Here is a 22,106-nt window from a genome sequence, read left to right on the forward strand (position 1 = left end):
GTCATCGTCATCTCTAACCCTTCTTTATACAATTTCATGATGCTCACATCCATGTGTGAATAATTCTTCTATAGCCATAAGGAGGTAGATGACTATTCGATGAGATTTTTTATGTAATCGATGTCAGATTTGTTACGGCTTGATGCCTATTATCCACTTTGTTTTGGGATTGATCTTGCTATGACTCTCCTATACTTAATATTTGTCACTAGGGCCCGAGTACCATGATTTCAGATCTGAAATCTCTATGTTTTGATGAATATATTTGTGTACTTGATCTTATCTGCAAGTTGTATGCACCTGTTATGTTCTGAACCCTAGACCCCAAAGTGACAACAATTTGTATATTAACTGCCATGACTTTAACTTGAGGATTACATGCGCTGTAATTACTCTTAGTTTTCATTAGAACCCCGTTGCACGGGAGGGTATGACAAAAGATATTATGCAAGTTTTTATTGCAAATACGTATGACTATACATGGAATGTATGCCTACATATGATTGATAAATTGGAGCTAGTTTGTTGTCGCTCTAGGTTATGACCATTGCATATTGAATCTCATCTGAACAACCCATCGCTTACAACATGCCTACGCTTTTACTGCTATTGTTTCTGTTACATTCACTACTGTCACGCCATGGTACTACCCTGCAAACATGTTACTATTTCAGCTGCTACTATACCATTACTGCTATCAGTGGCGGAGGACGAAAACAAATTAAGGTAGGGCGCACTTTGATGGAAAACCACAGTCCATCCACATTAACATGAAAATGCCACCAAAATCTCAGTCTTGTAGATGAGAAATGTCTAACAACTCCCGGGTGCCCCTACACCCTCAGGAAAAGTAAATTCATATAGAATTGGAGAAAAAAACTCAAAAATATGTGAAACTTTCAGGGATCAAAGATTATCAAAGGTTTGATGTTCCTGCAAAGTTTCAGCAACAAATAACCTTCGTGGAGCCCTCACAATGAAAAACAAAATCACTGCTAAAAAATGTACATAAACTTTGAACAATGATTTTGTTTTTTTATTTGAGTGCTCTTCGAATGTTATGTTTAGCTAAAACTTTGCAAGATCATCAAAAGTTTCATGATGTTTGATGTCCCAAAGTTTCAGATTTTTTTTATTTTTTTAAATTTGTTTTGAATTTACTGTTCATAGAGGGTGTAGGGGCACCCGGGTGCTGAAAACACAAAGTTTCTTTGTAGCTGGTCCTACACGGTGCCCCTTATCTATGCCGTTGGTCGGCCTTCTCCAGGAATTTGAGGCCCCGGGACGAAATGAAAATTGGGCCCGAAATTTTGAATAAGTAAATAAACACATACTCTTGCATAACTATAACACTTCAAATATGTGTTATTAGGTATAATATTTATAGATAAAACAAATATAAACGCGAAAAGAGTAGATGTGATATTCATCAAGCAATAAAGGATCTCATGTTATACCCCAAAAAACAATCATTTGTCTTCTAACAAAAGTAATGATTCAAGCAATACATGGGTTCTAAGCTTAGCAAGATAGGGAAATCGGAAACAGGAAAAGCGTAAACCTTGAAATTAGAATCATCCAGTATTAACCCTATTCTTTTTAAATATATATGAGAGATCACCCTTACCTAAATTAAATGAAGAACCAGTAGACAAGATATTAAACAATTCTTCTTATCGGATAGACGGGGCCGGCAGACAATACACACTGATCAGCGTTCTAAAGGGTCATCAATCGGGACTGCAGTTTTTCCATCCGAACTCAAATGAACTCGGCTCGGGTGAATAGTAAAATCGAAAAAATTAAAAAAATGTTCAAAAAAATCTGAATGTTTTTTATGGCAAACTGTGATGAATGTTCTAAAAGCTTGCAAAGTTTTATCATGAAATCACATTTGTGGAAGTCATGACAGAAAATAAACAAAATAGATACTCTGAAAATGCTACTTTCGAAAGCAGTTTGGAGCACCGATTTTATTTTTCTTTTTATCACGACTTCCACAAATGTGATTTCATGATGAAATTTTGGAAGCTCTTAGAACATTTGTCAAAGTTTGTTAGAAAAAAAATCAGATTTTTTTGAATATTTAAAACAAAGTTGAGTTACTATTCATCCCAAGCTCATTTGAGCTCGGGTGTAGAAGGGGACTTCCCCGTCCTTGGTAAGTTAGCGCCTAGAATATTGGGTGGAAGCCAGTATATATGGATCGAAAAGCATGTTACCTTCACACGTACGCCTCTTCCCCTAATTAAACCTAGACGTATATTCAGTACTGATTTTGGGGGCCCACTTTGGCCCCCCTCATCAACGGGCCTGCAAATTGATAGTGATGATTCGTGATGAAGGAGGTACATTTTGTATGAAATGGTGGACGGTCACTGCTCATTTGTGGTCTCTTTTTCAGGAGTCTACGGAGGTTGTTCAGGAGGTACTACCGATAGGAACAAAGGAATTCACGTTGGTGGAGATCATAGCTGCCACCAACAACTTCGCCCATGACACAATGACCAATTGCGGCAGCGGAGGAAGGGTGTATAGGGGCAGGCTTCAGAATGGACGACGGGTGGCCATCAAGCGCATGTCAGAAAACATACAGCTGGAGGACTTCCGCACGGAGCTCGACGTCCTAGCAAAGCTACGACACAAGCATATCATCCCCCTCCTTGGATGGTGTGTTAGCATTAAGGGAAAGCGCCTGCTAACCCGGCGAAGAAAGGAGTTAGAAAGGCTTATCTTGTACCCAAATCAGGCTGGCTCCTCTATATATATGCTGTCACCGGTGACCATGTCTTGCAATATGCGCATCGATGTGCTCCTCCGTGTTTCACAAGCAAAAATAGAGTACATCCACTGTCATTCCAACCCTCGGATCATCCACCGTGACATCAAGTCAATCAACATCCTTTTCGATGTCAGTTGGGTGCCCCATGTTTCAGATTTTGCCTCGTCCGTCGTCTGGGACATGGCGAGTGAGGTGCCGTGGTTGGATGTCATCGTTAGAGGCACACTTGGGTACATCGACCTTGAGTACCTCCATACAGGTCATCTGACTCCGGCTAGCGACGTGTATTGCCTTGGCGTGGTTATGCTTGAGGTTCTGACAGGGAAAAGGGCGTTTTCCCAAGCAAAGGAGGAGATGAATAGAGATCTGGCATCTTTTGCACTCCCCATGATTGAGGCCGGTAACATTGAGGAGATGCTGGATAGACGACCTGTACCGGAGCCAACGTCATGACAGCTGCACGCATTGAAGCATGTGGCGCAGATTGCACGATGCTGCGTGAAGTTTGCCAGGAAGGACCGGCCCACCATATCAGGCATCGTTCCCAACCTCAAGACGGCGTGCGAGTTGATCTCCAGAGACGAGCCGGATTCAGTTGACAAGTCTGGTTTCAAGTCTGATTTGTGGCCCTTGTTGTTGTCTAGCCTACTCACTGAACCATGGCGATCACCGGAGATAAGGAAGAAACAAGAGAAAGGGAGAGGACACAAATATTTCCGGCGCACATACGCTCCGCCGCACGAACGGCGCCTCGGCCGCACGAACAGCCTAATTTTTCATTGAGCACGAACTCGGGCTCGGCACATACCGCAGCCGCACCCACACGAAGGACTACTGGAGACTACATCTCTCCTAGCTACTCTCCACTCTGCACAACACCAATACATGGCTTATATAGCCGAACACACACCAGGCATTGGCCTCACGCACGCACATGCATGGATCGCCCGGCCACTAAGCCAACTAACTACGCCATGCACCCACAACCTGCTAGCTACATGCATGGTCAGACTCAGGATGTGCGCAGCCTCCCGCAACAGCCGAGTCCATCCATCTAGCATGCAACCAACTGCTCCGGCCACGCGCACGACGCGGCTGGCTCCAACAGATCGCAACGGCCCTCGTGCATGTAGTTCCTTCACGCAACCAACGTGAGCACAGATTCACGCCGGGACATACACGCCCACGCCCTGCATAGACCGCACCTGGCGCACCCGACGCCAGTCGTCATCGCTCGGGCATGGCTTACTGCCAACAGCCCTTCCTTGAAAAAGTCGACTGACTCACGGGACTCTCCACATACCAGAGTGTGCCTCTGTTCTGATCCGGCACACTACAAACCAACTGAACTTTGTTCACATTAATGAATTCAGTCATGTCCATACACTGATGAAAGGGGCTCACTGTTCATTTTGTGGTTTCTTCCTTAATTAATTAGGAACCTGGGGTGTTGGAGGATGGGCCTTGACACCAATCGTCCAAGGTGGCTTCATCACGGGTAGCGTGTTGCGATCAATTGCTTCAATCACCCGAGGAGCATCATGTTAGGGCATCTCCAGCCGTTGGCCCCCCAGGCGGCGTGGGGGTGAGCCGGCGCAAAAAATGGCCCTGGGGGCGAGTCGGCCCCCAGGGCCGCCCCTAGGCGCGTATTAAAAAAAAAGATGAGACGTTCGGCGAAGTTATGATTAAAAACTAGTTAAATTTCGTCTAAACATGGTAAATTTCGGCGAAATTCGCCATTTTCATGACATTAACCTAATCTAAAAAAGAAAGGGGCTGAAGTCGTCGCCGCCATCGTCGTCGTCGGCGGCCTTCTCCTCCTTGACGCGGGCGCCCCTGCTGGACCCGGCGTCGCCATGGCGGACTGGCGGCGGCGCGTCGTCGTCGTCACTGTCGCGTAGGATGACGACCCCGTCTTCATCGCGGCCGCGTCGGCGCTCTTCGAAGCGGCGCAGGGCGGCGCGCTGGCGCTCCTTCACCTTCTCCCGGCGCGCCTTCTCCATCGCAAAATAGTCCTGGCGCGCCCATTCTAGGGCCGCGTCGTCGTCGTCGAACTCCGCCTTCACCGGCGCAAGCCCCGGCTCCGTCTTCACCGGCGCCAGCCCCGACTCCGTCTTTGGCTTGACGAAGCGCGGAGGAGCCGGCGAGGACGAGGCACGCCGGCCGCCCTCGTTGATGACGATGTCGGCGCTGCGAGTGCGCCGGCCGAGCGGCGACTCCGCCGCGGGCTCGGCCTTGACGCCGAGCAGGGCCGGAGTGCCGGAGGAGTGCGACGAGGATCGGGAGAAAGAAGAGGAGGAGGAGGACCCGAACCTCCTTGGCGCCCATGGCCCGACGCGTCGGTGCTGCACCGGGGGGTACGCCAACGGCGGGTCGTTGCCGCCCTCGAGGTACGTGAGCACACCCTCGAGTGTGCGGCCGGGGACGCCCTACCAGAGGTGGCGCCCCTCGCTGTTCTGCCGGCCGCCGACCACCGGCGCGCCGTTGGTGGACGCCAATCGCTGCTGCTGGCGGCGCTCGAAATACGCCGCCCAGGCCGCGTGGTTGTCGGCGGCGTACTGGGGGAGGGAGAGTTGGGCGTCGGTGAGGGACGCGCGCACGATGTCGACCTCCTCGGCGAAGTACTTCGGCTTCGCCACGACGTCGGGCAACGGGGGAATGGGTACTCCCCCGGCGCTGAGCCTCCACCCCGATGGCCCATGTCCGGCGGCGCCGGGATGTTCGCCTGGAATAGGAGCCAGGACTCCTGTTCGCGGAGCGAACGGCGGCCGAAGCCGTTGGCCGCCGCCTCGTCTCCGGGGAAGCGTTCTGCCATGGCGACGGCGGGGCGGGGTGGGCTCGGGAGAGGTAGAGGGAGGGGCCGGAGGGCGGCGCTCGGGAGAGGCAGGGAAAGGGAGGGGCTGGACGGCGGCGAGGGGGGACTGGTCTGGGCACAGGCGAGTGGAGGCCGCTGGCTTTTATAGCCGGGTCGCGCCGTGTGTACGCGTGCGAGGGAAGGGAGGCGTCGGCGCGCCGCCCCGTGAAGCGCCGCCCGTGAATCAACGGCAAGGCTGACCGGCGGCAGCCTTGCCATTGATTCCCCGCGGGAACCGAGGCAGTTGGGGAAAGACGAGGCGCCGAGTCACTGACGCGGCTGGCCCGCGTCTTTTTCGCGCCGGGTTCGGGCTGGGTCCGCCGGCGCTGTTTTCGGCCCAAGCCGGCGAAAATCGGACTCCTGGGGACGCGACTGGGCCGTTTTTTCGGCGCCGGCGCGAAAAAATCGCCTGGAGAGGCTTTCGTGTGGGCGCGGCTGGAGATGCCCTTACCATGCGTAGGTAATGGCCTGATTCTGGTAATCTGCAGGCGCTTGTTGGGGGCGGCGGTTTAAGACAGATCTCGGGGGATGGACCTGCACTCACCACCCACCCTGTATTAGTTTTGAAGTCCTGAGCCGTATAACAATTGTTATACATTATTTTCATATATTAATTCGACAAAGTACATATGTAGAAATGAAGAAAAATACAGGAATTGTTTATCCAGTGACAGCCCTATGTAAGAGATCACAAAAAAGAAACACAAGCTTCACACAGATGGGTGTCAGCAATACAATGTTCTAGACAATCTGCACTTTTGCCTTTAACTATTACTCTGTAAAGAAAGATAGGGAGTGTGTCCCAGAAGCATCAGATCCTGCTTTGTTTCTTCCGCCGGTCGTGACCTCCACCATGAACTCGAGCGCCCTTTCGCCGCCGGTCGAGTCGAGTGGACCGGCGAGAAGCTCGCCGACCAGCAGGTTGACGGCCCCGCCAATCACGGATGTCATTTAAACAGTTCCTAATTCTTTCTTCTGGTCATCTGCGCGATGATATGGCATGATTTTTTGCCATGCATGCAAAGCGTTCGTACGCTGGTGTCAGCCGCGCCACGTCACGTCCAACACGCGACCAAAATATCAGGGTCTCACTCCGACGAGGTGAATTGTGAGCAACGGCAGAGCTACATGTAAGGTTGAGGGGGCTATGCCCCCCCCCCCAGCCCGGTTTGTGCATGAAGTGTTGGTCTTGTTGCTCCGTTGGCCTCGAAATTTCTCGTGATCTAAGAGGGGGAAACCGCATGGCACGTGCCACGACCTCGTATTTTTCGGGCACGCGTGCAATATTCGAGTAATTTATTGCTCTGCTAGGGTTTCATCATCGGAAACAACAACAGAAGACCTCTCTATATATGTACTACAGAGCATAGCGACCACTGCTGCCTTGGTTCTAACGCAAGAACCACTCACTACTTGGGCAGAACAAAAACCCAACTAGAGATGCCTAGCAAGTCCTCCATCCCACACGGTTGGTGGTTCATCATCACTACCTACAAAACTCAAGCTTCCATGTTGAGACTCCAATCAACGCCCATGAAAACAGCACAAACCCGTCCAATTTGTGGACCAATGTCACACAGGCCAAAGTAGATCAACGTCCAAGTCCTTCATACTACTACTACTGCTGCTGCTGCTGCTGCTACTGACAAATTGAAACAATTAAACACTACAGCCGGCCGGTACTGCTGGTGGTCTCAAGTCGTGGCATCATTGAGACTTACTTCCAGAGACCTTTTACAGTACATCAACTCAATTTGGGCCGTTCATTTCTATGGTTTGAAGGGTCCAGATGAATCAATACTACGCCTGGTTTTGGGTAGTATATTTACTGATTAAGGGCATTTTGGGTACTTCAATGCTTATCGACAAAGGAAGCTGGCGGCCTTAGATTCGTTCCCCAAGCTGAAATGTGCCCCGACACATCGATGTAGAAAAGCTAACCTCGCTCGTAAACTCGCCGCGGGCCGGATACACAATCACCTCACGCATGCAACAAGAACACACATACGCACGCGAGACGTTTGTTGATGGTCACAAGCACATATCGTCCCTGTGATTTTCTTTATTGCATCAACTCACAATGTGATTGCAAGCTGGCCGGTGGCGGCGAGCAGAGCTCCGCGAGGGCAGGATCGAAGATGGGCACTCGATGTTTTCCGTCACATTTCTGCCATGCCGTCGGGTGGCGCCGCGTCGCACGAGCAAGGCGGGTGGACGAAGATGACGTCGAGCCGCGACTCCCACCAGTCAAGCGCCAGCGCCGACGTGTAAGCAGTGCACCAGCTCGCCGTTCTCACCCACCTGGCTACAGAGGCCCGTCCGTCCGGGAATACTAATCTCCTCCTGCTGAATCGAGAGTGAATGCAACGGCTGCATGTGTGTAGACCTGAACATCGAACTCGATGAACACGAGCTTGGCGGCAGGGCGGGAGGAGAGCCGAGGAGACGCAGTGGGGGCTAGCGACGACCGTGAAATAGGAGGCGAGGTCGTGGGGCATCCTAATATGAAATCACCAAGCTGTCCTCAATCTAAATTCAGCGTTGAACCATATTAACCGTTGGATCTGGTTAATACTACCCCTTAAATTCGGTAGTATGATGTACTGTAAAAAATCTCTACTTTCAGAGATACAAAATTTCATATTGGGCGAACCACCACGGTTACTTTCTTAGTCCTCGGGATGTTGATCTACAAAGCAAAGCAACATCAGACTTGAGACTAGCTACCAACACTACATGATGTTTGACTACAATACGTAATAAACAAGTCAGAGTGAGGAACTTACAGTTCCACCACTGGTTAGCCAAGTTTCACTTGTAAATAGTTGAGCAAGAAGTAAATCCTCGACATTGATCACCATCTTGATTCACTGTATAATGATCAGAACAAATCAATTTACTTGTATTAGGTAGTGGTCGGCACATAAAAATAGAAAATCACAGAACTGATGGAGCACTGAAAAATGTGTGTCTATATTATATTCAGTATAGCAGAGTAGAAACTTGCAACACTGACTGAAAACTGTTATAGCTCAAAAATTGGAAGTAAGTAATCTTCTCATAGCTCAGAACTGAAAAAAAAATTCAAGTTTGAGCGACGCCGTGTGGGGACGGGCTTCAGATTTACCACCAAGCTAGCTCCAGGCTGCGATTTTGCTAGCCAATTTGTCAATTTGCTTCTACCAATGCTACACGAGCGTACGGTTTGGAGGCATATTGGGCAACCCGCAGCTACTTGTTACTCTATCCGTGATTGGTCCATCTTCTACAAAACAAAGGAACATCATAACTGAGACTAGCTACCAACAATGACTGAAATACGTAACAGATCGGTCAGAGCGAGGAACTCATAGTGACATCACTAATTACGCAAGTTCACATTGAGCAGCAAGTGAATCCCCCACATTAATCAACATCCCGATTCACTCACTGTTGATTGATCGGAACAAATTGCTTTACTTGTATTGGGTATTCGTGGGGACATAGAAAAAGAGATCATATATTGATTTAACACTGCAAATTGTATGTCTCTGTTCAACATAGGAGACTAGAAAGATGGAACGCTGAAAACTGTTATAGCTACAATATAGTGAATAAGTACTCTTCTCAAGCTCAAAGCTGAAAAATAATGAATAGCTTGCAATAACGCATCTTAGTGGAACCAAGCAAAAGAAATCAAAGTTCAGTTTGAATTGTGTGTTTTGATGGATGTACGATCTGCATCAGAAACTACACAGGGACCATCGAACCATGGAATTTCATCCGAGGTTAAAATCCTTTAGGGGCAAAAACATGCACGCACACACTCATGGCTAGCCCTGACCTGCTGTAGTTTAAGTGTTTAACTAGCAGCAGAGCAAGAATCTGGCCTGTGTAGCAGCCAATCAATTATTCTGGTATCATCAGTTGATGTGTGCCTTTCATGTTCCCCAGTTAATTTAGTTGCCCAGAGCAGAATAGAAGCAAGTATATATACCCACTTTTCTACCTCAACATGTATATAATATAGGTCAGATCGTTGAATGCATAGTTGTTGTGTAGAAAACAAGTACTCCGTCCGTTCGGAAATAATTGTCGTGGTTTTAGTTCCAATTTCAACTAAAATCATGCCCCTTATTTCCAAACGAAGGTAATGCGTTGTTGCTTTAGGAATTTGAATCATTTAAATTACTAGAGCGCTACATATCAAAACAGAGGAGCACCATGCTTATCTAAAACAACAAGTATTTCACCCGAGCAAGTAGGAGATATCTAAAACAACAAGTATCATTTAAATCACACAAGTACTCTGAAACAAGGTTGAGATGGATCCTTGTTCCATTTTGGAGTGGTTTCAGAACAGTCAGGAAATTAAAACTAATAGATGCCAACACATGTGCAGTAGTTTGCATAGAGAAAACTAAACATGGCCGGTCACCAAAAGAGGTGCTTACTAATAGTAACAGTAGTGGTGCTCATTTGCCACTATGCAGATCAATCATAGATGCATCAGGTAATTACGATGGGCGTGCACACGTGGTACAACGACACTGTGTATATATGCAGCTAGCTAGAGTAGGAGCAAAAAGACCAAAACTCTTTCTCCTAGAGAGAGAGAGAGAGAGAGAGGGCACCCTGGTGAGATACTGGATTAGCTCATGCACCATGGCGATTTCGTAGCCGCCTCTGTTGCACAACCAACAACGGAAGAGAATGAAATGAAGCCCTTCTCTTCTTTTGAATGAAAGGGGGTCGCCCCCCTGCCCCATTTTTATAGCATGAAGCAACCAGAACCAGTTCTTACGTGATGCAGCCTTGACCTGAGAGCTAGAATGGAAACTAAAACCACGACCGAGAGTAGAAGTTCTCTCGCCCAGCCCTAGAGCCTGGCATGAAGACCTTCTTGTCCTCTGCTGTACCGAATCCATGCTGCTGTTGCTGCTACACAAAACAAGGCAAGAGAAATAGCAGCAAAATTAATAGCCTTGACCTGAAATAGGAAAAAGAAAATCTCATGGGAGGGGAGGGAAAGGGATCCATGGGGGGGAGAAAGGAGAAGCACCAGTCCATCACAATAGAGCTTTGAGTCGTGTGAATCATTCGTGCTGCTGTTATATGATATATAATAGCAACGATGAGAGATTGCATTTGTGGAATCCATCAACTAAAAGCGGAAATAGGCACTGAACTTGAATCTTGAGAAAAACGCTAGTGCAGTAACAATGCCAGGATATATTGTTTCTAAACAATAAACGCAAAAGCTCGTATTAATCAGCGAGGCCATGACCACCAACACGTACATAGGTAGCAATCTGTGCACATCATTTACGGAGAAGGAAGCAATTGAATTGAGGCCCATGAACAGCAGTTGCATGCTGGGCACAACAACAGAGCAATTGAATTGAGGCCCATGAACAGCAGTTGTATATACACTAGGCAGACACACACACCACGTACATCATTACAGGAGAGGGAGAGACTGGACATCCAAATGGAATGCTCCAGAATTAATCAAAAGTGGTTAGATGTGTATTCTAGCTGAACCAAAAGAATGCTAGATGTGCATTATAGTAGAACCAAAAAATGCTGCTGATTAGTTGATGTGTAAGTACAGTAATACTATAATGTCAGGCAGCAAGTAATCACCAAAAGAGAGGAGGGCATGCTAGGAGCAAATTGGTGGTGACCAAATCCAACTCCAACTCCAATGAAGAGGAGCTTGGCATGGCCGGTCATCCCCCAATGCTAGGGCCTTCTTCTCCACGCACATCTGCAAGACAAGAGCAAACCATTCATTAATTGTTTGTTGTTGTTAATTATTGATTTATTTAGCAGCAGCAGCATGCTAGGAGGAGCTTGGCAGCAAAGGAACCCAAAACAGAGCAAGCCTTTTTGCTCCGCAAATGTAAAAAATACTGTACAAGACAAGAGCAGAACATCCTTTGCTGCTATAATAAGGACGAGGTAGTACTGGACTTGAATCTCAACAAGACAATAATAATGTAGTTGAAACAATGCAAGCTAGAATATTTCTTGGCTGTGGTGAAAACGCCCAAGTTAACTAGGCACGCATATGTATATTCGGCCCTGCCCTCTCCCATCCCATCTAGTACTAGTACTAACAAAGATGGATTATGCACAAGAAGAAGAAAGAGAAAGACCTGCAGCGTATCGACGGTCCGCAAGAGGGAGGGTCTGCCAAATCGAATCCTCCATGGCGTAGGTCTCTTCACTGCCTGAATGCGTGAAGAAGAACCGCATCGACGGTCGGCAAGAGGGAGGGAGCCCTCCCTCCCCTGCGCCGCGCCCGAAGAAGGGGAGGTTGGGGCCACGGCGAGGAGGCGGATCCGCGGCGCTCTTCCATGCCGCGGCACGCCCGGCCGGAGCTAGGGTTTCGGGTGCCGAGAGAGCTAACGGTGCTGTGCATGGCAGCGGCTGCTGGTGGGGTGGAGGGCGCCGGCGTTGGTGCTTGGGGTTTGGGTTTGGGGAGAGGAGGTCGTCGGCGGTGGCGGGGTTGGTTAAGGGAACGGGGGGAGAGGAAGAGGACGAGACAAGTCAAGTGGGAGACGTGGGATCAGTTTGACCGCCAAACAATTAAAATCTCGGGAAGGACCGAGGTGTGTCGCTTGTGATTGGTCTACGTGATCCTCCCACGGATGGATCCTCTCCTCATCCGAACTGAGCCGTCTGTTCACATCTAATTCAAAGGGGAAGAGATTAGGATAGGACCGCAAAATAAATTATGGTTCGGTTTGGTGTGGCGGGGATGGATGGAATCTCAGTTTAATTTGAACCGAAGAATCTCATAGCACGAGGAGCATAGGAAAAGTTTCGGAAGCTCCACAGTTGGGCTGGTTGTTGGATTTTGACTTCAACTACGCGGCGGCGACGGCGGCACAAGTCCAACATACTTAGAGGCTATAGATGCTAGGTTAATTAGGTGGGATTGGTAGGATTTTGTGCATCGTCCATGCATTCAAACATTACCTTTGTAATCCTAAACATGTATTCATTTTGATTTAGAGTTTTAATATATAAAAAAACAAGACTTAAAAAATGCAATCGAAACGTCCAACCAAAGCTGATCGGATCTTTAACAAAAGCGATCAAAATTCATGCAAAACGGGCATTTTTTGTTAAATTTTCATGTATTAAAAAAACAAAAATTAACAAAGTTAGTACTAAATCCAAGAGCGGAGGGCAAAGTCAAACATCGCTATCGTCCGAGCGGTCGGTGGCGACGTCATCCTCCTATTGAAGGCTCGCCAGACGTCATCGCATCCCTGCTCCGGCTGACGCTTGGCCTTGTACACCTGGTGCAGAGCCTTGGCCGCCATAGCCTATGGCGATGATCAGGAGTCGGCTACGGCCTGCATCGCTCGCCTTTGAGCCGTGGTTTCGGACAACCACGCTTCGATGATTTGGTCGCTTATTTGGCGGTGGGTGGGGGTGGTGGTGTGTGCGCTAGTCCTAGACTCATCAATGGCACAAGCCTTCACAAGCGTAGGGTCACTACTAGGAAAAGGCCTATTAATGGCGCACCGGTTTTGCCTACTAATGGCGCACTATCGGTGCGCCATTAGTAGCACGCCACTAGAATTTTTTACTAATGGCGCATCACTGGTGCGTCATTAGTATGGCGCACCAGGCAGTGCGTCATTAGTATGTAACACCATGCGCCATTAGTATGCCTCCTAGGGGTCATATGTAATCATGTGCTTTGTCATACTAATGGCGCACTCTACCTTGATGCGCCACTAGTATCATTTGGCATAGTAATGGCGCACTCTGCCATGATGCGCCATTAGTATGAATATTTGGATTTTTTTTTTGCTTTTCTGATTTTTGCACAGGTTATAAAATATATTATTGGACAGAATATAGACAGCAGCACACAGCAACAGCAGATTCATCGAATACAATAGAAGATTAGTCTCCGAATACAATTCATCATATTAGTCTCCGAATTCAAAAGACCGAACAAAGATAAAACATTACAAGTCTCAAGACCGCGAGTATCGAGTTTGTCTTCACATTACAAGGTGATATCGATCATCTAAACTACCATCACATAAAAGAGAGCTGCGGTCATCACGGTGAGCATCATCGTGATCAAACTGGTCTTCATCCGGTTCCTCCAACGCTCCCTCCTCTCTCCCGCTAGATAGCGGGCGTATCTAGATTCGGCCTCCGCCCTAGTGGTGTACCCTTTGTAACTGTTACCGCTGAAACGGTGAACCTGTCTCCGACACTCCTCTCAGTCGTCGTAGACTCCGGGAACCTTACCCTTGTACACGACATATGACGACATCTCTATGCACAAGCCAAACAACAGACAATAGACAATACATAAGCAATATGTAAGTATGCAACAAAAGGATCGGAAGAGAAAAGCAAGACATTAATAGCACGATTCATGATCCTACTAATAAATAGCATCGATTACATCTAAGTTGAATGACTGTCCAAACCAAAGAGACATACGAAATCATTAAAGTTTAATTACAACATGAGCCAATCAATGTTTCAGAACTACACATCACCACTTTCGACTCGACTCATCGGACAGGAGCGTGGATGAAGCCGTCGTCTGTCGTGATGGTCATGAAATCGCGGTCGTTGTCACCCTGCATTTGTAGCGTTCCATCTATCTCATTGTTGGACGGTTGATATCTGAGGTAGAACTGCCCCGAGGTATGAAGGACATCTTGATGGATGATGTCCGCAAACTCCGACTGGATGTGAAAGAATTCTTGTCTGAGGTCCGCGTCCTGGGTTGCCGACAACCTCGCGGCCCAATCTTTGAGACTATCTGGTAGCAGAAGTTGATGATGGTCCCTTACGATCGCCCGCATGTGATGGAGGGCGTAGTAGGCATCCTTCTGACCGCCAGGCGGCTGCTTGACGCAGCAGAAATTCGTATTGTGTGAGAAGGTGTGCTTGCCGTACTTATGAACTGCCTTGGTGAAGGTGCCTCCAGATTTGGCGTAGCCGGGGAGAACATCATCAAAAACTTTCTTGACATTTGTGTAGTCTATCTTGAAGTTACGGTTCGGGTCGAAATACGTGGCCATGGAATATTTCGGGCTTAAGAGGATGAGTGTGCAATGTGTGTCACTGCACAGAACACGGAATGTTAGAAAAAAAAGAACGATCAAAATCTAAGAAATCATATGTTACGGGGCGATTAAGGGATGACTTACTCGGGAAAGTAAGCCACAAGGAAGTTATCCTTATCTGGATTTGCCAGAATGATGCCTTCGAGGTGTGAACTCACAACTTGGCGGTCCCCAGCGCTGCTCAAGTGCTTGGCACGCATGTAGAAGGGGTCGACTATCACGATGTCCGGGGTCTTGTCTCTAATGATCTGCATCTCCATACTCAGCGAAAACAGCCGAACGAAGGTGTAGTGCAGCGGATGAAGGTTAAACATAGCAAAGATGTCATCAAACCGCAGGACGATCGTACCCCCGATGTCGCCATCCACAAAGCCCTTGCCCTCTGGCACCTTGGCCACGAAAACCGGGTATGCCACATCATTCTCTCTGAGACGCCGCTTCTCCAAAGAAAGAGCACTATCGTGCAGACTCCGCATAGCACCGGTTGCAACATTCAGCATATTTGGCGGTAGCATCGCCCTACCCGCCACATGCACCCTCCTCGAGATATCCTTAGGTGAAGGTGGCCCGTCCTGAGCACGGATCAAACTCGGTGCCGGCTGGCTCGCACCGGCGCCCTTGTTAGTCTTTCGCTTCCGTCCCTTCTTCTTGATCTCCTGTAATGGGACCGAGTTCTGCTCACAGACCGCCTTCTTGAGCGTGTTGGGGCTGATAATATTTCGCACCTCAGCTATCTGAGGTCGGTGAAGGCGGGAGCTGGAGGCGTGTCCTGAGAACTGAACGCCAAACGACGCCTGTTGCAATTGGATTTCTCCGTCGTACCATCTAGACGGAGGTCGTCTTGGTTGGGTTCTTGAGAAAGAGGCCCGCAGAACTCGTCAGTGTACCCATGTTCGGCAAGTACTTGTCAACTTTGGTAAATGTACCGTCGTCGTTGTCGTCGCCGTCCGGATCCTGTGCCATAGGGTTGTCCGGATCCTGTGCCATAGGGATGTCCGGCAGGTCCGGTAGCGTTGCGGCGTTCTTGCCATGGCTTGGCGCCGGCACGACTGGCGGTCTTGTCTGTGGGGTGGTGTCCCCCGCCCCCAAACGAATCTGGCTCTTCGGCCAAAGCAGGGGCCAGTTTACGCAGGCGCTGAGGGTCATCTCATCTTTTTCGTCGGCCCCAGCGGGTCGAATCGGAGGTAACAGCTCGTCGCAGCCTGGTAGCACCCGAACCACTTCAACCCTATACACTGTGGGTGGCATCGGATTACCGTGGAACATGGGGTTGCCCGGTTGAACAATTCTGCCCTTGGCGACATCGACCAACTCGGCGCCCATGAAGTGCAGAAGACTGCAAGGAACATCGGCGGTGCCCTGCGAAAACATGTACAGGGCATCAGGGATGCCAAGTCAAAAGCAAGAAGATGAAGTCATCAGCCGAGAGGCTTAGTTACCGTGATGTCGTCGAGCTCGGCTAATGTCGAGGCACCGCCAACGGCGGGCGTGCAACTGATGGAGGGGGCGCTTGCTGGCCAGGTGCCGGTCGGCGTACACCCGGGTGCATTAGGCTCCAATGCCCGTGCCGGCGCCGGAGACATGAATACCGCCTCCGCCAGAGACACCAATGGCGCCGCCGCCGGAGACACCAATGGCGCCGCCTGCGCGCTGTGCGAGTTGCTGGCCGTGAAGCTGGGAACCGGGGGAGGCCCCTGTTGGCCGCCTGCAATCCACGTCGTCAGCCCATGAATCAACGTAGGCACCATGGTGTTGAGCTTCGTTCCCAGTTGTTGTTCCACTTGCTCTTGGACAAGCTCCAGAATCCGCGCCACTTGTGCCTTGAGTTCTTCAACCTCGCGCGTCTGGCTTTCCGAGCTGGTCTTTTTCTCCTTCCGCACACCAGCGGTATAGTATGACCCCCATTTTGTGGACAAGCCTTTGCCGGCCACACGACCAGCTGACGTCGGCTTAGTGAGCTTATCCTTGTTTTTCATTACGTTCAACGCCCTATTTAAAGGGGTGTCGAAAGGGGAGCTCTAAGACGACCCCGCGCTACTGCTTTCAGTGTCCTGCGAAAGGAACGTGAACCATTTAGAAATATTGGGGATTAATTAGAGTGCAACCATATGGAGCTAATTACGCGGGGGTGTATTCCTTACCATAACAAGCTCAAGCGCCCTGGTCTTCGGATCCGTGGCAAGCTCCGTTGTTATCGGGTCCTCCTTGTACCGGGCCCTGACATAGTTCCTGGTCTGCTTGTTACCGCTGTATTTCTCGAAGCGGGGCGGTAGGCCTTGCTCGGCACGCTCCGCGTCCTCCTTGTCCCATATAGGCTCCTCCACTCTGTAACCGCCGGGACTAAGTTTGTGTTCCCCTAAGTTCAACTCCCGCATTTCTTTCCCCCACTGACTTGATTCGGAGGTTGCACTGCTCTCGCACTTGATCTTGAACTCCTTGTAGTCATCTTCGCTCATCAAAGGATATTTCGCCTTGATCTTCTCATAACTATCACCTTTATCAATCATTCTCTTCACCGCGCTTCTCCAAGTAGACAGGGCCGTGCTCATCTTCGTGAGGGCGGCACTGTTCACTTTATTCCCTGAGAGGCGTGTGTTTTCAAATTCGGCGGGGAATTTGTATTGTTCGTGCAGCTTCGTGAAGAGGAGGTTGCGCAAATTCCCTCGGTCCTTATGCCTAAGGTTCTTGGTGTTGATCGAGACGGTGCTCCGGAGAATGCACCCGAGCTGAACCGAGTACCCCTTGACTATATGTTTGGGCTCCGTTGGATTCCCGTCGGAGTCCACTTGAGTGAATTCCTCCTTGAGGGTGCGGAGCGCATTCGGGCGCCGGTCCTTCCTTTGCTTCTTCGGTTGGCTGCCATCTGTGTGTGCGCCGCCATCATCAGTGGTGGCATCCTCGGCGGCACCATCAGTGGTGTCATCCCCGACACCACTAGGGGTTGTGTAATCAGGATCAGTGTCTTCCGCGGCGTCCTCATAGCGGTGAGGTTGTTCCTCCATCTCCTGGGACAGCTCCCAGAATTGCTTGCTGCCCGAACCACCGGCCTCATCGTTGTGGGCCATGTTTCGCTCTAAATAGGAAAAAAGTTTGGTCAAAAAGTTGGTTATTGTCAAGGAACAAGATCATGGTCTCATCATTTAGGGTTTGTCAATGCTGAGGCACCCTAAAAGTCTAAGCTTTCATCATTTAGGGTTTGTCGACGCCGAGGCACCCTAAAAGCCTAAGCCGAGGCACCCTAGGCAGTTTGGGAATACACAACTGGGGATATTGTCAAGGAACAATTGAGAGATGTTTGTGATATTACCTAGGTGTTTTGGGATGGAACCTGTTAGTGTGTTGTTGCTAAGGTCCAAGTCCTAGGCAGTTTGGGATGGAACATGTTAGTGTGTTGTAGCAAAGCCACAACTCCTCTAAGTTCTCAAGATAACCTAGTTGTCGAGGGATGTGTCCAGAAAGTTGGTTGATGTCAAGATACATGCTGATTAATTTTTGTTTCGGTTGAGAATCGGGCACCTTCTAGGTTAAGAAAATTGGGCATGACCTTTGCTAATTTTCTTGACCTAGGAGTGCCCCATTCTCAACTGAAACGGAAATTAATCAACATTTCAGGAGAAAGGGGTAACGAAATGATGGGGCAAATGTGCCGGGCACCACAATGTGATCACAGAAACAAAGCAGCACCACGATGTGCCTCTGTATATATGTGTGTGTTGTCTAGATGCCAGCCATAGGTCAATGGCCATGCCACTGCACTGCTCCATGTCACTTCCTAGTACAACATTTAACAATGCAGATAATCATTTTTTTCTCACAGTACTGTTCCCAAGTAATAATAAACTAAATAACTGAGTAATCCAAATGAGGAAACAGAAAACAGCTAGCTGCAATAACATAGCAAGCCTTCACTTACACAAGAATTCATTTCAGGCATCATTTATTATGTGAAACAGATCATGCTAAAGATACATAATACATCATTTCAGGCATCATTTAATATCAGTACTACTAACTGGCAGTACTTAAACAAGTTAAGCTACTCACTAAAGTACTGGCTACTCACTTAAGCTAGAAGCTACAACTTAAACGCATTTGTAGTACTGAGAAATAATGCAACTAGCAGCAAGGAGTATAATGGCAATCATGTAGCAAACTTCTCTGTTGATGCATTGGAGTGGTTACAGGGGTGGATCTCCTGTGCAGTTAATTAGAAGGGTGCAATTAGTGGGTGATTATTTAGAACTTAACTACAATCTCTAGTGTAGTTATAAGAAGGGGCTTCTCTGATTTTGCTTGCATTAGTTGGAAGAATGTAGTATTGCAAAGGAACTTCTAACTAGAATCTTGCTACACGATTAGTTGCAGCAAGGAAAACACTAAATCTTGACAGCATCATACACAGACCATGCATGGAATGAGATGAATGATTCCATTTATTTCATTAATGGCAATGTACCACATATATATCACTTGAAATTGCTACCAACTGTTTATGTTCATAATAGCAAAGCCAAAAAAGGGAAAAATCATAGTTAACCCAGATTACAACCAAAATGCAGACAACACTGAATTTTGGTGCACACACTACTGAATTTTGGTGAACTCACCTCGACGGACGCGGTCGCAGACGAGGTCATAGACGACGGTGGAGCAGAGACGAGGTCGCAGACGCGGTCGTGGTGCTCCGGTGGACGCGGCTGCATCAATCGTTTGAATTGACATTTAATCAAACACCTCACAGGCAAGAACAGAAGGTGGAGACAGAGAAGAGAGGGGATCGATCAGAGAGGGAGAGGGCAAGGAGGGAGGAGCAGAGAGGGAGAGGACAGGGCGCGGTGGCTCACCGGTGACGTCGGAGGAGAGGCCCCGACGAGCACGTCTACTGGGGGCGAGCGAGCATGTCTACAGCGGCGAGTTCGGCTCTGCTTCCCCAAGGAAGAAGAGGTGGAGGGGGGTGGAGGGGTCGAGCGCCGTCGCGCCCTGCTTCCGTGGCTCGCTGGACCGGTGTTGAAGCAGATTCCGCCCGCCGCCTTGCCTGTCGCCTCGCACGGTGGAGCTCGAGCGGAGAGGAGCCGCAGGTTTCTAGGGTTTCCAGGGCTGGGAAGGCGAGGGAGGGGGTGGGTGGGTGCGGTGAAGGCGAGGGAGGGGGTGGATTGGGAGCGGACGATGATGGGGGGCAGGGCAGGGGCTGACTGGGGGCAGCGACGAAGACGGAGGCGCGGGGGCGGCGGCGGCATGGGTCGTGGCAGCGGGGGGAAGTGGATCTGGCGAGGGAGAGGGACGAAGGGGATCTAGCGAGAGGGAGGAAATTAGCTAGGGGGGAATCTTACTAATGGCGCACCCGCGGTCGGTTCGCCATTAGTAATTTTTTTTACATAGCAATGGCGCACCAGGAAGAGGTGCGCCATTAGTAAATTTTTTTTTACATATAGCAATGGCGCACCAGCCAGAGGTGCGCCATAAGTAATTTATTTTTATATTTTGTCTCATGTATTAATTTTTTAGAAAATGAATATGAATATGAAACAGTAATATTTTTTTATAAAAACAGTAATAATTGTTGTTTAACAACTATTGTAGTCTACACTTTATTATTATTATTATTTTAAAAATGAATATGAATATGAAACGGGGGGTGCTCGTCGGCGGCGGTGGAGCGGGGGAGGGTGCAGGGGGTGCTCGTCGGCGGTGGTGGAGCGGGGGAGGGTGCGGGGGGTGCTCGTCGGCGGCGGTGGAGCGGGGGAGGGTTGCGGTGGGTCGTCGGCGGCGGTGGAGCTAGCGGGGGAGGATGCGGGTGGGATCGAGATCGAGATCAAAAAGTGTCCATGAAATTTAAAAATATTCATGATATCAAAAAGTGCCCATGAAATACAATCGAGAAATGAAGACTACGATTTAAATACAATCGATCTTAGCTAGCTATCTGTTCACAATTTTCTTGCCCTTCTTTTTCTCAAATGGAGTTCTTTTGTGGAACGGACGTCCTTTAGGTAGGGTTGTCCTACTTCTTCTTGTGGTGTGTGCTGCTACTTCATCGTCGTCGTCATGTTCGATCTTCGGGTCGCCGTACTTGTCGAAGTCTTGCTCATTGACTACTCCATCCATTCCGATGACCTTCCTTTTGCCTCTCCTCACGACAACACGACTGGGCTTTGACGGGTCGGTAATGAAGAAGCATTGGTCCACTTGGGAAGCCAGGAGGCGGCGGGCCCTACCGCCACCGCCGGAGGCGGCAACCCAGCCAGAACGGCTTCCGCACAGTACATCATGCCACGACGGAACGGGCCAGGCGTTGTGGGCCACGCCGCCACAAGACCAGGCGGCCTCCCCTGGCGCGGTCGCTAGCGGGCCGACAGCCTCTGCTGCGCCCGGGCCCCGCCAGTGGGCCACGCCGCCACAGCCGGAGGCGGCATCCTACTGGCGCGCTGGCTGGCCGACAGCCTCTGCTGCGCGTGGGCCGAGGCGCGGGCCAGGTCGCCACTATTTCTGGCGGCATCTTTTCTTCTGCATGCGTGGGAAACCGACACTGATTCTGTGACTGACGGCGCTGATTCCGATACAAACTTCGCTCATTCCGATGATTCGAAAATTGATGCTGATAGCCTGCTTTTGCTTGTTTTGCTTGAGTCATGCGTGGCGACAGGTTCCCTGTTGCAGACTTAGCTGATTCCCACGCGCGTGCTGGCTACTGCTTGAGAGGACGCGACGGCACTGCAGAAATACACTCACTCGTTGCGGGAATCCGAGGTTCCCTGTTGTACCGACACTACAGGGATCCTAAAATTTCCCGCCTAATTTCCTCTGTTCTCGCTTATTTTCTCGCCATCATTTATCGTCTGAGCCTATAAAAGGAGACACCGAGGCTCTCGTCCAGCCATCCTCGAAATCGTCAACCGAACGCAGCCTCAGCGGGCGCTCCACCTGGCGTCGACTGGACGGTAATTGGCCCACTCGGACAGGCTGGCCTTGCCAAGCACCACTGCGCCAGCACGCCGGGGACGGGCCGCGACTCTGGCGTCCCGCCTCACCACGGAGCCGAGGAGAGCGAGGGAGCCGGCCGTCGGGTCACGATGTTGTCCTTGAGCAGGGCGGGGACGCCGTGCAGCAAGCCGGTGGCATGGCCGGGGAGCGATGCTCTGCATCGGCACGCTTGGCCAGCCGGAGCGCATCCTGGTTGACCTCGATGATGGCGTGCAACAGCGGGTTGAGGCGGCCGATCTGGTCCAGGTAGAACCGGATGAGCGCCGTCGAGGCAGATATCCATATAGTCCGCTAAGAGTGGTACTGCAAAAGTACTCGCTTATGGAATTTTAGTTTCATAACTAACATACTATGTGTCAACAACATATACAGAACAAGGTCAACAAATACA

At 49.6% G+C, this 22,106-nt stretch overlaps 1 long non-coding RNA gene and 1 pseudogene across 2 annotated transcripts; one reads left to right on the forward strand and one right to left on the reverse strand.

The window, feature by feature from the left end:
* The first annotated feature begins 2,329 nt into the window (after window positions 1–2,329).
* LOC123038790 (serine/threonine-protein kinase-like protein CR4) lies at window positions 2,330–3,632 on the forward strand (annotated as a pseudogene).
* Window positions 3,633–7,693: 4,061 nt separating this feature from the next.
* On the reverse strand, window positions 7,694–12,156 carry LOC123043172 (uncharacterized). Of its 2 annotated transcripts, XR_006419068.1 has the most exons (4): window positions 11,777–12,156; window positions 11,262–11,385; window positions 8,423–10,556; window positions 7,694–8,325 (listed from the first exon to the last, which is right to left on the reverse strand). It is a non-coding gene; the product is annotated as an uncharacterized lncRNA (long non-coding RNA). The 2 variants fall into 2 exon arrangements; XR_006419067.1 differs by having other exon boundaries at window positions 8,423–11,385.
* Between the last annotated feature and the right edge of the window lie 9,950 nt (window positions 12,157–22,106).

Source organism: Triticum aestivum, chromosome 2B (genome assembly GCF_018294505.1).
Source record: "Triticum aestivum cultivar Chinese Spring chromosome 2B, IWGSC CS RefSeq v2.1, whole genome shotgun sequence".
Lineage (NCBI taxonomy): Eukaryota > Viridiplantae > Streptophyta > Magnoliopsida > Poales > Poaceae > Triticum > Triticum aestivum.